This window comes from Dama dama, chromosome 14, assembly GCF_033118175.1.
Source record: "Dama dama isolate Ldn47 chromosome 14, ASM3311817v1, whole genome shotgun sequence".
NCBI classification, from domain to species: Eukaryota; Metazoa; Chordata; class Mammalia; order Artiodactyla; family Cervidae; genus Dama; species Dama dama.
The window spans coordinates 58,086,812-58,101,816 of NC_083694.1; the positions used below are offsets into that span (position 1 = coordinate 58,086,812).

Here is a 15,005-nt window from a genome sequence, read left to right on the forward strand (position 1 = left end):
GAAATCATTATTCTGTTTCACAAAATGTCAAAATTTGACAGAAAATCACAACAAATGAGAGAGAAAGGGTAACTGGTAAAGCAAAGACTGCAAAGACAAAGGAGGTGGTGGTTTGGTGCTTGCAGGGGAGGGGGGAAACTGAAAGGAATAAAGTGGTGGGCTTAATCAAATCACTTTGAAAAGCTGCAGCCTCTCAGAGTTAACCTTGCCAATCAGAGGAAGCAGGAGTAGAAGCATGTTTGCGCACATTAAACTTAGCCTGTGTCCTTGAACCTATGGTGCACTGCCTCCTCTCAAGCAGTCTGGGAAGACTTGGTAATGCTCACCCTTAGAGAGAACCTTGAATTCCATTAGAAAGCTCTACAGGAAGGAGAAACCCTCAAGTGGCAGCTTGAACCACAGAGAGCTCATACCCTTTACTAAATATTAGAAGTGAGCTCATGGGATTAAGTCTGCAAGTCCTGGAAAATTAAAAGGTATGAACATACTGACAAATGCCATTATATCAGTAAGATATCTTTAAGTCTTCTTTCCTTTTTTTCTTAAAGATATGGCAAATATTTAAAATGATACCATAAAGACAGCTTACTAAGTCTACAATTAAATGCTATAGCTGGTCTGGTTATAGTCATTACGATTATAATATTTACCTCCGTATCATGCTTTGCTATAAAATCATTCACCCATGTGATGACCTAGTAAATTTTATACACAAACTATACTTTTAAATAAAAGGAAATATGAAGGTAGATACTACCTTGTCTTTCACATCACATCTGTTATTATAGTTCTACTGTTCTGTATAATGAAAATATACAATGTACAGTTTTAGTACTACATGTAGGCAGGCTCAGACTCAAGCTGTAGGAGAAATTTCTAATAATGAAAACCTTCCAAAATGGAATAGACTACTTTGTGAAGTGAACAGAAATGTTCAAACCAAGGCTAGCTGGCTTAACTACTTTCTGGAAATTGAGCAGAGAAAATTACTGCAATAGGTGGGAAGTTGAACCAGATGATCCTAAAATTTCCTTTCTACCTTTACAATTTTACAATTATGGTTTATTCAAGGTAACACAATCAGTGGCAGAATAGAAACTGGAATCTAGGTAATTTGACTCAAATCTAGTTTTTCTAAACACAAGGTTATCAGTTCAGTTCAGTCGCTCAGTCGTGTCCAACTCTGTGCGACCCCATGAATCGCAGCAACGCCAGGCCTCCCTGTCCATCACCAACTCCCGGAGTTTACTCAAACTCATGCCCATCGAGTTGGTGATGCCATCCAGCCATCTCATCCTCTGTCGTCCCCTTCTCTTCCTGACCCCAATCCCTCCCAGCATCAGGGTTTTTTCCAACGAGTCAACTCTTCGCATGAGGTGGCCAAAGTATTGGAGTTTCAGCTTCAGCATCAGTCCTTCCAATGAGTATTCCGGATGGACTGGCTGGATCTCCTTGCAGTCCAAGGGACTCTCAAGAGGTTATAGACCCCCTCAAATGTCCTCAGGCAGTAAATAGAGTGAGGTTAATTGGGTCAGGGAAGCAATAGTGGGGGCTTCCCAGGTGGCACAGTGATAATCTGCCTGCCGATGCAGGAGATGCAGGAGACATGGGTTCGATCCCTGGGTCAGGAAGATCCCCTGGAGAAGGAAATGGCAACCTACTCCAGCAATTTTGCCTGGGAAATCCCATGGACAGAGGGGCCTGGCAGGCTATAGTCCATGAAGTCGAAAAAGTGTCGGACACAACTGAGCATAGCACATTCATACAAGCAATGGTGGGCTGATGGGAGTCAGAGAGCTCAAGGCATGTCAACAGAGGGCAGCAGCTACTTAGCTCCAGCTGATTGCTGACCTATGGGAACTTGCCCAGCATTACCAAAATTCCATGGACAGAGAAGCCTGGAGGGCTACAGTCCAAAGGGTTGCAAAAAGTCAGACATGACTGAGTATGCACGATCATATTTTCAGATTTTTCAAGAGAATCCTAATAATTACACTTTTATGTGAAATTAATTGGCAGTTAATTATAAATAAACTGTTGTGACACTGTAACTGCCAAACAAAAATAGATATTTGGACTGCATATGACCCATGCCAGTTTGTGACTATGAGACTTTCCACAAAAACTCCATTTCCAAACTGTTGATTTTGTAAACTCTTCTCTACATTCTTCAAATTTATCAACATCCTTTGTGCAAAACAAATGTCCAAACTTTATGCTTTATATTAACTATGGTCCTCTATGGATATAATAATATTTTGCTCTGGTTACTACAGTGGTGGTGTTATGTCGGCTTTTGTAAGATTAACACTACATTGCTGTCTCATTGTTCACCAACTGTCCACAATAACTCAAATTTTCTACAGATAATATTTGTGTATAATCAATCTCTAAACCTGAGCATATGAATTAGCCTATAAATATTATATAGCACTTAATTTATAGAAAAATCACCTTTCCTTTAAAGAGCCACTTTTCCCTCTGAATTCTTATTTGCATCTTTTAGGCATTATTAACTACTCTATGAGATCAAACCAGTTAATCTCATAGGAAATCAACCCTGAATATTCACTGGAAAGACAGAGGCTGAAGCTCCAGTACTCTGGCCACCTGATGCCAAGACCCTGACGCTGGGAAAGATTGAAGGCAGGAGGAGAAGGGGACGACAGAGAATGAGATGGTTAGATGGTATCACCGATACAATGGACATGGGTTTGAACAAACTCTGGGAGATGGTGAAGGATAGGGAAGCCTGGCATGCTACAGTCCATGGAGTCGCAAAGAGTCAGACACAACTTAGTGACTGAACAACAACATGAGTGTATCAGTTTGATCATTAAAATAGCAAGATTACCATTTCCAGACCTTATTCTGTTGACTCACTTGGAAGAATTTTGTTAATTTGTGTAACACCTTCACCCTTAATTCATCCTCATAATATGACATTTAGAAGAATATTTTAGACTCAACAACATTAAGTACAGTGAGATATATTTTATACAGACAGAGATAAGATGGCAGAGTAGAAGATGTGAGCTCAACTCTTATGTAAACATCAAAATCACAACTAACTGCTGAACAACACTTGACCAAAAAATGCTGGAACCTACCAGAAAAGATATTCTACATTCAGAGAAGAAGCCACAACAAGATGGCAGGAGGGGCACAATCAAGATAAAATCAAATCCCAAATCCAGTATGTGGGTGACCCCACAAACTGGAATATAATTATACCACACTAGCTCTCCCATTGGAGTGAAGTTCTGAGTCCACATCAGGTTCCCCAGCCTGGGGGTCTGGCAATGGGAAGAAGAGCCCCTATAGTACCCTCGTAAAAGCCTGGGCCAGACCTGCTGGAATTTATGGATCTCCTGTGGAGACAGAAGATGGCAGTGGCTCATTCCAGGGACAAAGACACTAGCAGTGGAATTCTGGGGACTACACATTGGTGTGAGCCCTCTGGGGGGCTGCCATTTTCTTACCAAGACCTGACCCTACCCAACAGCTTGTAGGCTCCAGTGCTGGGATGCCTTAGGTCAAACAATCAACAGAGCAGTTAAACAGCCCTGGCGTCAGCAGATAGGCTGCTTAAAGTCTTCCTGAGCACACAGCTGCCTGCTGAACACACTCCCTTACAAAGCACTGCCCACCAGAGGGACAAGACCCATTCCCTTCCACCAGGATGCTTGCACAAGTCTCTCAGACAGTATCATCCACCTGGAGGCAGACAGCAGAAGCAAGAAAGAACTACAGCCCTGCAGCCCGTGGAACACAGACCACAATTATAGAAAGTGTGACAAAAGTGAGACAGCAGAAGACTATGTCCCAGATGAAGGAACAAGATAAAACCCCAGAAGAACAACTAGTGAAGTGAAGGGGAGACAGGCAATATACACCAAAAAGACCCTAACAAGGACCTACTATACAGCACAGGGAACTCTGCTCAACATTCTGTAATAACCTAAATGGGAAAACAATGTGAAAAAGAACAGATGAATGTATATGTATAACTGAATCATTTTGCTGTACATCTGAAACTAACATAATACTGTTAACCAACTATACCCCAATATAAGATAAACATTATAAAAAGGAAAGAGTAAAAAAGTGAGGTTCATAAAGGAAAACAGGACAGCAATAAGAGACTTGGGCAACAATATGATAAAAATACACTATAAAGACTCACTAATTTTAAAAGTGTGTTTTATATATAGACCAATGATTAAAGTTAAATATAAGTCCACAAATGGGTACTAATGCATAAAATAGGTTATGATAGAAGGTGGCACTTAAAATTGTGGGAAACAGAGTTGACATGGCATTTGAAATTTAAATGACATTGTGACAAATTTGAATCTGTCCTAAATATAGGTCAAGATAAACTCCAAATGGATCAGGGATTTAAATGTAATGTAAAATGAAACTAAAAAAGTAATACAATAAAATGTAGAACATTTTTTAAGAAAAATAAATATATTTTATAGAATGTATACATTTAAATAATTTTGGAAATCATCAATAAATCTCAGACATCATCATTAAGTCACTATTTCAACATTTGAACAAGTTAGTTCTTTTAAGGCAAATGACAGATCCATCTTGAGTTCAATGAAGTTCCCTGACTTTTTAAAAAGTTACAGAATTAATCCATATCTGAGGACACAATCAACTTGAAAGTGTACAAAAGGTTAAGATTCAGCTGTAGGTAGTAGCTGAGGTGTTCAGAAACCTTTATCATAAAGTAGATGACCTGGGGATAAAGAAAAACAGTTCTTTTGTTTTCAAGCTTATGATAACATAAGATGTCAACAATTTCTGGTTTATAGCAACAGCAAGAAAGATTGTAGCCAGGGGACCATTAAGAAGGAGCAATTTACTCTACCAGGTCATAACACTTTGACAGTGTTCTATAATTCAGTTAGATATAAAAATAAGATGACACTGGGTGTTCTCTCAACTCAAAGTAATCTGAACTTGATTCACACTGTACCATGAGCCAGTTGTTCATTATCAGATACAAACTCAGCAAAAGAAGTGACTATTCGATATAAAAATGACAGAAAAAAATAGCTTATTAAAGAAAATCATGATCTGTGAGCATAGAAAACACAAAAATCACACTGAAAAAAAAATCACACTGAAAAAGAAAACCTGTTGAACGAAATGATGTCTACATAAAAGAATTTCATTATAAATAAGAAAATATTAAGGACACACAGAACTTATAATCCTCATAAAATGCACCAGATGCCTATGAATTCTAAAGCACTGAGTTACTGTGATGAGTGTGACAGCAGCTTAATGCAGGGGAATAGCAGGAATGAATCTGCAGTCAAAATACCTAAGTGTGAACTCTGGCTGTCCTACTTACTAGCTTTGTGCCCTTAAGCTATTCACGTAACCTCTCGGAGCTTTCAGTTTAGCAAAATGAGGAGAATGCCACACAGGACTTCTGTAAGGATAAAATGACCTAAAATGTATAAAATTATTTTGTAGAATAATAAAAAAAAATTGGTCTTTAAATACAGGTTTAATTATCCTGTTCATAATTTTCAGACTTCTTCTCTATCGACTTGTCTCTGTTAACCCAGAAAACTCTGCCTACATACACTTGTTTTATTAGTCAAAAAATATCCACAAAATGCCTCCAAAGCTCCAGGGGCTTAAATAATACTACAGCCTTGGTACATAGTGAGGACTGACTAGACTTAGTCTCTACCTTCATAATCTGTTATAGGGGAACTCTTTTTTTTAATAACAAAACCTTTTTTCAGAAGCCTAATCTTAAAATATTAAGGTAAAGTAGGTAAAAGTTGAAGTGGGGAAGGAAATTCTAGCTGAGGCACCTCTGGGGAGATTCACAGAGCATTCTGAAAACCACCAAACTGGTAGGGAGGCCTCTCCCTAACATTCTGTGCCCAGGGCAAGAGCACAAGCGGAGATTTCCGGGACCCCTTTCCTCACCTCACCCTGGTTCCATCCTGTATCACAACGGGCCTCACAGACGTGAGCACAGACGCAGCTCCTGTGTCCAAGCTCAATCCATTCCCCCACCTTCCATTCACTTGCCCCTTGGCCACTTTAGGCCCCTTTAGGCCTAGCAAGATCTGCCCTTGAGTTGAATCCTGGAAGTAAACTAGACCATTTGGACTGATCTCCACAGAAGCCAGTTGCACGGCTGGTGGAAGACGTGGTTTAAAAGTACAAAGTAGGTGTAAATCTTACATTGTGCAAGAGGAAAACAAAAGAGAGAGATGAGTATCTTACACCTTAACTCTTTTTTCTTACTACTGCAGTCATAAATAACTTCTACCATAGTTTTAAGAGATTGTCTATATTTCTTTCAACCCACTTGGTATTAAAGTTAGTTGAAATAAGAAATTGCATTTGTAAAAAGTGAACAGTTTGAAAAAGATAACAGCTCAATGAACCAGTCCACTGCCAAGATTGTCAAGAGCAATAAATGACTTCAACATGGGCATTGTGGTTTCATGATGCATAACCTGCACTTAAGTGTAAATCTTACTTATCTTTAGAACAAACTCTTTTTTACTGCTCAAGAATGTCTATCTGACATGTGTTACAGCATATTTGTTTAAGCCTGCCACACACAGACAATTCTCACAGAACAAAGCACATTTGCCAGATTTGTTGAGAAGATTATGAAGTATGCATATAACTTTGTTAAAATCAAGTTTCCCTAATTTTTTTTCCTTTCATTCTTTCCACAAATTTCTAGAAGACATTGTTTCTTTGAGGCATTGTTATTTCTATCCTAAATTTTTATTCTTGGCTTATCAAAAACACACCAAGTGACACGTCAGGTACTATGTTAGGAGTTGGGAACTGAAAAATATCAAAGTTCCTACTCTGAGAGCCTAGAGTCTTATGAATGGAGATAATTATAATAAAAATGATATATTCTATGACAGATGTAAAAAAAGTTTATTATACAAGTACAAAAGAGGAGGGTCTATAGGGAGGTTATGGTGGGAGGAAAAGGAGGTGGGGCTAGGTCAGGGTCTTCCCAAAAAAGTGATGCTTTGATGAAAAAAGATAGGAAAAAGGATTTTGTGTGTGTATGTCTGTGCACACTCACAAATATGTATACGTGTTTCAGGCTGGGAGAGTGTATCTACAAAGAGACAATCATTTTTCAATGTTTTATATTTACTGAATGTATACTATATGTCAAACATTATGCAAGAGACCACTAGGAATATTCGAGAAACAGAAAACTGATCCCTGCCCCCAGAGAACTCACAACCAACTGAAGAGACAACACAAGGTGGACAGTATGGTAAACCCAATTAATACAGTAACACTAGTTTGATAAAACTGTTGGAGAATATTCTATTTATATGTGTGTTCTCTTGAGAATTGAGATTCCTTTTTAATTTCACCTTCTTAAGTTAGGAATTTTTCCACCATGCTTGCTTTTTTTTTAAAAAAATATTTATGTGGCTGTGCCGGGTCTTAGTTGCAGCATGTGGGATTTTTAGTTGGGGCATGTGGCATCTAGTTTCCTGACCAGGGATTATTAAAAGAAAAAACAGACCAAATATGTAGACATATCTGATGCACAACTATTTGAAAAACAGCAACTGCTCAGCCAATAAGATGATATCTAAATTTGCATCCCTCCTTTAAAAATGCAACTATATCTGGGAATTCTAACCAGTTATTAATAACTCATCACAGGAATGAATTTGTTTAATCTGATTGTTTTTATCCTAACTCCTACTTAAGATTAGGAAACACCAAAGAACTGGAAGGTGAATAAAGGGTTTAGAATTATAAATCTGGCACTATAGAATTAGGTGTAGATATTTATAATTTTGAAATTATCTTCCCAAACGCTCCTTATCCCTGATTTACTTATAGAGTAACCATAGTTTCTAGAGCTGAAGCTTACTTTTTAACAGATCTATAGTTGATTGTGATGACCCAGGTTTGGAAACCTCTGAGATATAAAAGTGAGCTCATTTAACTTTATAAAATAAGGAGCACTAGATAAAACAGTTTGGTCAAAGAGGTGGGACTTTGAAAGTAACCATAAAAGTTGAGAATTGATTCACAGATAAGAGACCACTAGGAGCTTTTTTTTTAATCATAGAATAAGATACTGAAGTAACATTTAGATAATGATGTTTAAAGAAGACTAATCTGTCATAATTATGTAGGATAAAGTCCTGTTAATAAGTCGCCACAATAACATACACATGAAGGAATGATAATTTGGACTAGAAAAGTGTCAGTGGAAATGGAATATATACTATGAAGTTCTCCCTACCTTACAAGGACAGCACTTGCAGATCTTAGGAGTCCCTTTTTCACAGTTAAGATAGTAGCTGAGCCTGAGTGGCAATAATGTTATTAACTGATGAGTGAAATGACAAAGTTCTGTGCTAATTAAGTAATTATTATTATGGTTAAACAATAATATAATGCATAAAATTGCCCAGCTTTTGACAACTAAGAAGAAACTGAAAGTATGAGCAGAATGCGACAGAGGGAAACCTTTGCTAGTAACTCACTAGCCTAATGGTTTTATTGCGCATGGTTCTTCTTTATTGCTTTTTATTATGAAAATATTTGCATACATAGAAAAGTACAGACTCACCACTTAATAATCCTTAACATTTTACCTTATTTTTCTTTTCTGTTGAAGCAGTTAAATTATAAACAGCATGACATCTTATCCCTAAATATTTACTGTGCATCTAATAACAAGGAAAATTCTTACACAATCACAATACCATGATCACATTTAAGAGTTAACGCTACCTCCTTAATGTAGCATGGCCTCTTCACAGTTATGTACAAATTAAGACAACACAGGCTTGTATTATGTTCTTCCCCCAAAGAAATCCTATTAATATATACTCTTTTTGAATTATTAATGGGAAAGTTAGCTCTCACAATTAACCAACTTTGCAAATCATTTGGATCTTACTGGCAATGTGATAGAAGCCCCTCTCTCATTAATAAAAAGTATCATTAGAGAATGTACTTTGGATGACCACATATAGAAGTCACTTTAATTGTATACAGTGCTTCCACAAGACATGCAAGAGTTCTTGAGATTATTATTTACTTCTTTCTAAGTGTCATGGGTATGGACTGACCAGAAAGAACTCTGACATGCTCAAGACTTTGCCCTTAACAGAAGAAGAACTCTGGCCAGTGTCAGATAATCTGTCACTATAAGCTACTTGTATCCAAGCCAGATATTTATTGCTATTGATCTGCCTGGTCCTAGCAAAAGACTTTTGTTCTCCCAGACCGGGACTTTGACCTCAATTAAGTTATGAATTTCAATCCGATAGACTGCTCCACTTACCCTACTGCTCTCCCTGACTGGATTAATTAGAATTAGCTAGGCCGAGAGTCACCCCAAGCTCCTCATGGATCATGTTATTTTAATAATAAATAAAGGAATAGCAGCAATGTACAAGAAGTATTTTGAAAGATTGCTCATCTAGGAACATCATTCAGAACCTGCCAATATCAATTTCTCTGACTTTGATTCCCTCATTTACTTTTCATTTCTTTTCATCCTTCGGAATTCCCCCTTTTATTTCAGTTTTCTAAACATGTTCTTTGCATAGAGAAAAAGTACTTTCATTTTATCACTTTACTGTTATTCTAGAGTTTCATTAGACAGTAACTCATCAAAGCAACTATTTGCAAAAGAGTAACTAAAAAAATGTAACTTAAAACAGTGAATAATCTCAGAACAGGAAGAAAAAAACATACCATTATCTATGAAAAATACTAGTTTTTAGCTAGAGTTTCTCTATTGCTAATTAGTGCATTAAAAGCAGACAAATCAGAATGCCACTGAGAAGGCAGTAGCCACTCTTGCAAAAAATAAGAATGTACAAATTATTTTTAACCCATAACCCATTGGGACAGATTAGATATTGGCCACTGAGAATTCTAAACCATGTTGATTTCAACAATAATCAGTGGGATCATGATTTGCTCATTACTTACCCCCTAAATATAAAAGATTATTTAAAAATGTAAAAAATATTATATAAAAATGTTTGTATTTTGGAATGTTGTACTTAGTATTTGATACTGAAATTATAAGATTTTTAGAAAGTATGAAGAGAACATATAAATAAAGTATAAAGAGAATCCTAAAAAGGATATACATTATCCATTGATGTTCTGACAAGTAAAAATGCTTTTATTTATGGATTATTGAAATTTTGAGTTTTCACTGACTCAAGTACATAAAAAAGATTTAATTAGAATGCTAAGTTTGATAGTGACTTCAATATTAAAAGCAATGGAAAAGTAAAGCACAAACTCTCAAAATGCCAAGAACTCCACGCATATTTGGAAGATACATTCTGAGTATAAAACGTCATGTGTGTGTGTGCTCTTAGTCCCTGAGTCGTTTGACTCTTTGTGACCACCATGGACTGCAGCCCGCCAGGCTCCTCTGTCCATGGGATTTCCCAGACAAGAATACCGGAGTGGGAGGCCATTTCCTTCTCCAGGGGATCTTCCCAAACCAGGGATAAAAACCCACATCCTCTGCTTGACACTGATTCTTTACCACTGAGCCACCTGGGAAGCCCATAGAAGGTTATGCCATAACATTATAAATCAGTGATTTATCAAGTCTTTAAGAATGGAAATGTTCTTATCAAATAATATTGCAGGAAAGAAATAGGCACACATGAAAATGATCCTTGTAATGAAAAATAAATCAATTATATATTTGAAAAGTATAGCTACTGGCTTTAATCTCCATCTCCCTTCTTCCCCCTCACTATCACATACATGTTCACTTGGTTTCTGTAGATTACATAAAACTTCATTCATTTTAGAGAGGAATGTTATATTTTCCCAGAGAAAAGTTCTAAGTTCAACTACTAGTAAACATTTCTTCCTCAGCACCCAAAATATATTAGTAATCTAGGAAGAAATTAAAACTGGTATGAGAACTAGACTGTTTACGATGTGTGCAATAATCAAGGATTAAAGAAAAATTTGAAGACTAAGGCTATTTTCATAATGATCTATTCAGCAGGGAAAGATCAAAGAACAAATGTGTTTTGACAAACAGCTTCTGTTTTCACACCTGACTTTCATTAAGTTGCAGCATATTCTTAAGTGGAATTAAAAAGCAATTCTCTAGCAAATCATACAGGCAATTTAACACATTAGCCCAGACTTTTCAAATGACCAGTTAATTAGGGCCACCTCATGTGAGGGAAAACAGGAAAATTTAGCATTCTCATGCCTTCCCTTACAGTTGAAATGCTGAAATGTAGATAATGACTTAATGCCATATAAATGGTATGGAAACTGCATTAAAGTAAACAAATTGGAAGGCTAAAAGTCTCAAACATTATTTAGAAAACTTACTAATAGTAAACAGTTTGTAGCAACAAAGAAGATAAGTATTTAAGAATAGATTTAACTAGAAATGGGCAAAACTTCTAAGAGGAAAAAAATTAAATACTCCTCAAAGATGCAAAAGTAGACTTGATCAAATGGAAAGACATCCCCTGTATTTGGATAGGATGAATCAACATGATTATGTCAATTCTCCCTAATTTATAAATTCAATGCAATTCCAATAAAATACCAATAAGCTATTTTATGGAGTTAACACAAATTGAAATTAAAGTTCATATAAAACAAACAAACATGTAAGAATGGCCAGGAAAACATTTAAAAAGAAAAACTATGAGGGAGAAAGAGCCATTCCAGATTTTAATACCTACTATGAATCCTTGTTATTATTGTTGTATTGATTCTTTTAGACAAATAGACCAGTTTAATACACTACAAAATCCAGAATTAGACCCAAATATATATGGCAATTCAGTATATGACAAAGCTGGCATCTCAGATCATTGGGGAATTGACTTCTAAATGAATGATGCTGGGACAACTAGGAAGCCATTTGGAAGGAGACAAAATTAGGTCCATTTCCCATACCATACATTTAGGGATCTAAATGTAGACTATAAAACCATACAAGTACTAAAAGAAAACATGGATGAATTAAGCTTTAATCTTGGTATAAGAAAATTTTAACCATGACTTAAAATCAGAGGCAATAAAAAGAAAAGCTGGTAAATCTAACTACATTAAAATAAATATTTTTCATACGACAAAAGATACCATAAACAAAGCCAAAAGACAACTGAAAAACCTGGGGGGAAATATCTGCCAACATATGTCAAAAAGGGCTAATACCACTAATATATAAAGAATTCTTAAAAATGGAGGTATACTAGGTCAAAAACCTGATAGAAAAATGTGAATAGACAATGCACACACAAGATATAAAAATGGCCCTCTAACATATGAAAAGACATAACAACTCACATACACAAACTAAAACAACACTGACAACACCGAGAAACCAATTCTATATAAGATGGCAAAAATGTAAAAATATGAAGAATACAATATGACAAGACTGTAAGGAAAAAGGCACTCACATAAATTGCTAGTGTGAATGCAATCTGGTACAACTGTTCTGGACAGAAATTTGGCAATACCTAAAAATACTATCAGTTCACTTCAGTCATTCAGTTGTGTCTGACTCTTTGCGACCCCATGGACTGCAACACGCCAGGCCTCCCTGTCCATCACCAACTCCTGGAGCTTATTCAAACTCATGTCCATCAAGTCGGTGATGCCATCCAACCATCTCATCCTCTGTTGTTCCCTTTTCCTCCTGCCTTCAATCTTTCCCAACATTAGGGTCTTCTCAAATGAGTCAGTTCTTCGCATCAGGTAGCCAAAATATTGGAGTTTCAGCTTCAGTATCAGTCCTTTCAATGAATATTCAGAATTGACTGGTTTGATCTCCTTGCAGTTCAAGGGACTTCCAAGAGTCTTCTCCAACACCACAGTTCAAAAGCATCAGTTGTTTGGCACTCAGCTTTCTCTGATGGACAGGGAGGCCTGGCATGCTGCAGTTCACGGGGTCGCAAAGAGTTGGACACGACTGAGAGACTGAACTGAACAGCTTTCTTTATAGTCCAACTCTCACATCCATACATGATCACTGGAAAAACCATAGCTTTGACTAGACAGACCTTTGTCGGCAAAGTAATGTCTCTGCTTTTTAATGTGCTGTCTAGGTTGGTCATAGCTTTTCTTCCAAGGAGCAAAGAATCTTTTATGCACTTATCTTTTGACCCAGTAATTCCACTTATAGGAATCTATCCTGAATATGTCCTGAAAGTACCTGTCCAATGATATGAAAATACATATGCACAGTGCTATTAGTTATAGCATTAGAAGTGCAAAATACTGGAAATTATCTAAATGCTCATACACAGAAGAGTGGTTGAATAAACTATGACATATCCACACAAACAGTACTATGCAGCTGTGAAAAAAGGATAAAGATCTTCATGAAATGATATGAAGTAACTTTCAGGACCTATTGTTAAATGAAAGAAATGAAGTGCAAAAGATAATCTATAGAATGTTATCTTTCATGTAAATTAGAAGAGGATAAATGAAAATGGCCATGTACTTGCCTATTAGTGCAAAAGAGATATGGGAAAGATAAGACAGAAACAAAAGAGACTGGTTACCTATAAGAGAATAGATAAGAAAGTAGTGGAAATGAAAGACCTATGCTGAGAACCATAAGACATTAATAAAAGAAATTAAAGAGGATTCAAAGAAATGGAAAGATAGTCCATGCTCTTGGATTGGAAGAATTAATATTGTTAAAATGGCAATACTACCCAAAGCAATCAACAGACTTAATGAGATCCCTATCAAATTATCCATGACATTTTCCACAAAACTAGAAGAAAAATAATCCAGAAATTTATATGGAACCATAAAAGACTCAGAATTGCCAAAGGAGTCTTGAGAAAAGAGAACAAAACAGGAGGCATAACCCTCCCAGACTTCAGATAATACTACAAAGCTACAGTAATCAAAACAGTGTGGTATTGGCACAAAAACAGATGATATGAATCAACTGAATAAAACAGACAGCCCAGAAATAAACCCCCACATCTATACTCAATTAATCTTTGACAAAGGAGGCAAGAATACAAGATAGGAAGACAGCCTCTTCAGCAAATGGTGCTAGGAAAGTGGGACAGCTGCATGTAAATCAATGAAATTAGAATACATCTTCACACTATGCACAAAAACTCAAATGGCTTAAAGACTTATAAGACATGACACCATAAAACTCTTAGAAGAGAGCATAGACAGAACATTCTCTGATGTAAATTGTAACAATGTCTACTAAGGTCAGTCTCCCAAAGCAATAGACATAAAAAGAAAATGGGAACTAATCAAACTTGTGGGGCTTCTTTGGTGGCTCAGGAGGTAAAGAATCTGCCTGCAATGCAGGAGATTGCAGGGTTTGATCCCTGGGTCAGGAAGATCCCCTGGAGAAGGGAATGGCTACGCATTCCAATGTTCATGGAGAATTCCATGAACAGAAAAGCCTGGTGGGCTACAGTCCATGGGGTCACAAACTTACAAGCTTTTGCATAGCAAAGGAAATCATTAAAAACAAACAAAAAAAATGAAAAGACAACCTACAGAATGGGAGAAAATATTTGTAAATGACGACAACCAACAAAGGCTTAATTTTCAAAATATATAAACAGCTCTTATAACTCAACAATGAACAGCAAACAGCACAATTGAAAAATGGGCAGAAGACCTAAACAGACATTTCTCTAAAGACATACAGATGACCAACAGGTTCATGAAAAGATGCTCAGCATTACTAATTATTAGAGAAATGCTAATCAAAACTACAATAAGGTATCACTCACACCACTCAGAATGGCCAACATCAAAAAGTCTACAAATAATAAATGCTAGAGAGGGTGTAGAGAAAAGGGAATCCTCTTACACTGCTGGTGGGAATGTAAATTGATACAGCCACTATGGAGAACAATATGAAGGTTCCTTAAAAAACTAAAAATAGAACTACAATATGATCTAACAATCCCACTCCTGGGCATATATCCAAAGAA

At 36.6% G+C, this 15,005-nt stretch overlaps 1 protein-coding gene across 7 annotated transcripts in view; it reads right to left on the reverse strand.

Moving 5' to 3' along the window:
* ACBD6 (acyl-CoA binding domain containing 6) overlaps window positions 1-15,005 on the reverse strand; it is a 200,548-nt gene that overhangs the window by 75,728 nt on the left and 109,815 nt on the right. The window contains exon 7 of one of the 7 annotated variants that reach the window (XR_009695841.1): window positions 8,294-8,357. The exons of the other annotated variants lie outside the window; for them this stretch is intronic. The gene's annotated coding sequence lies outside the window, so the exon portion shown is untranslated. The remainder of the gene's footprint in view (window positions 1-8,293; window positions 8,358-15,005) is intronic. 7 annotated transcript variants of the gene reach the window in all.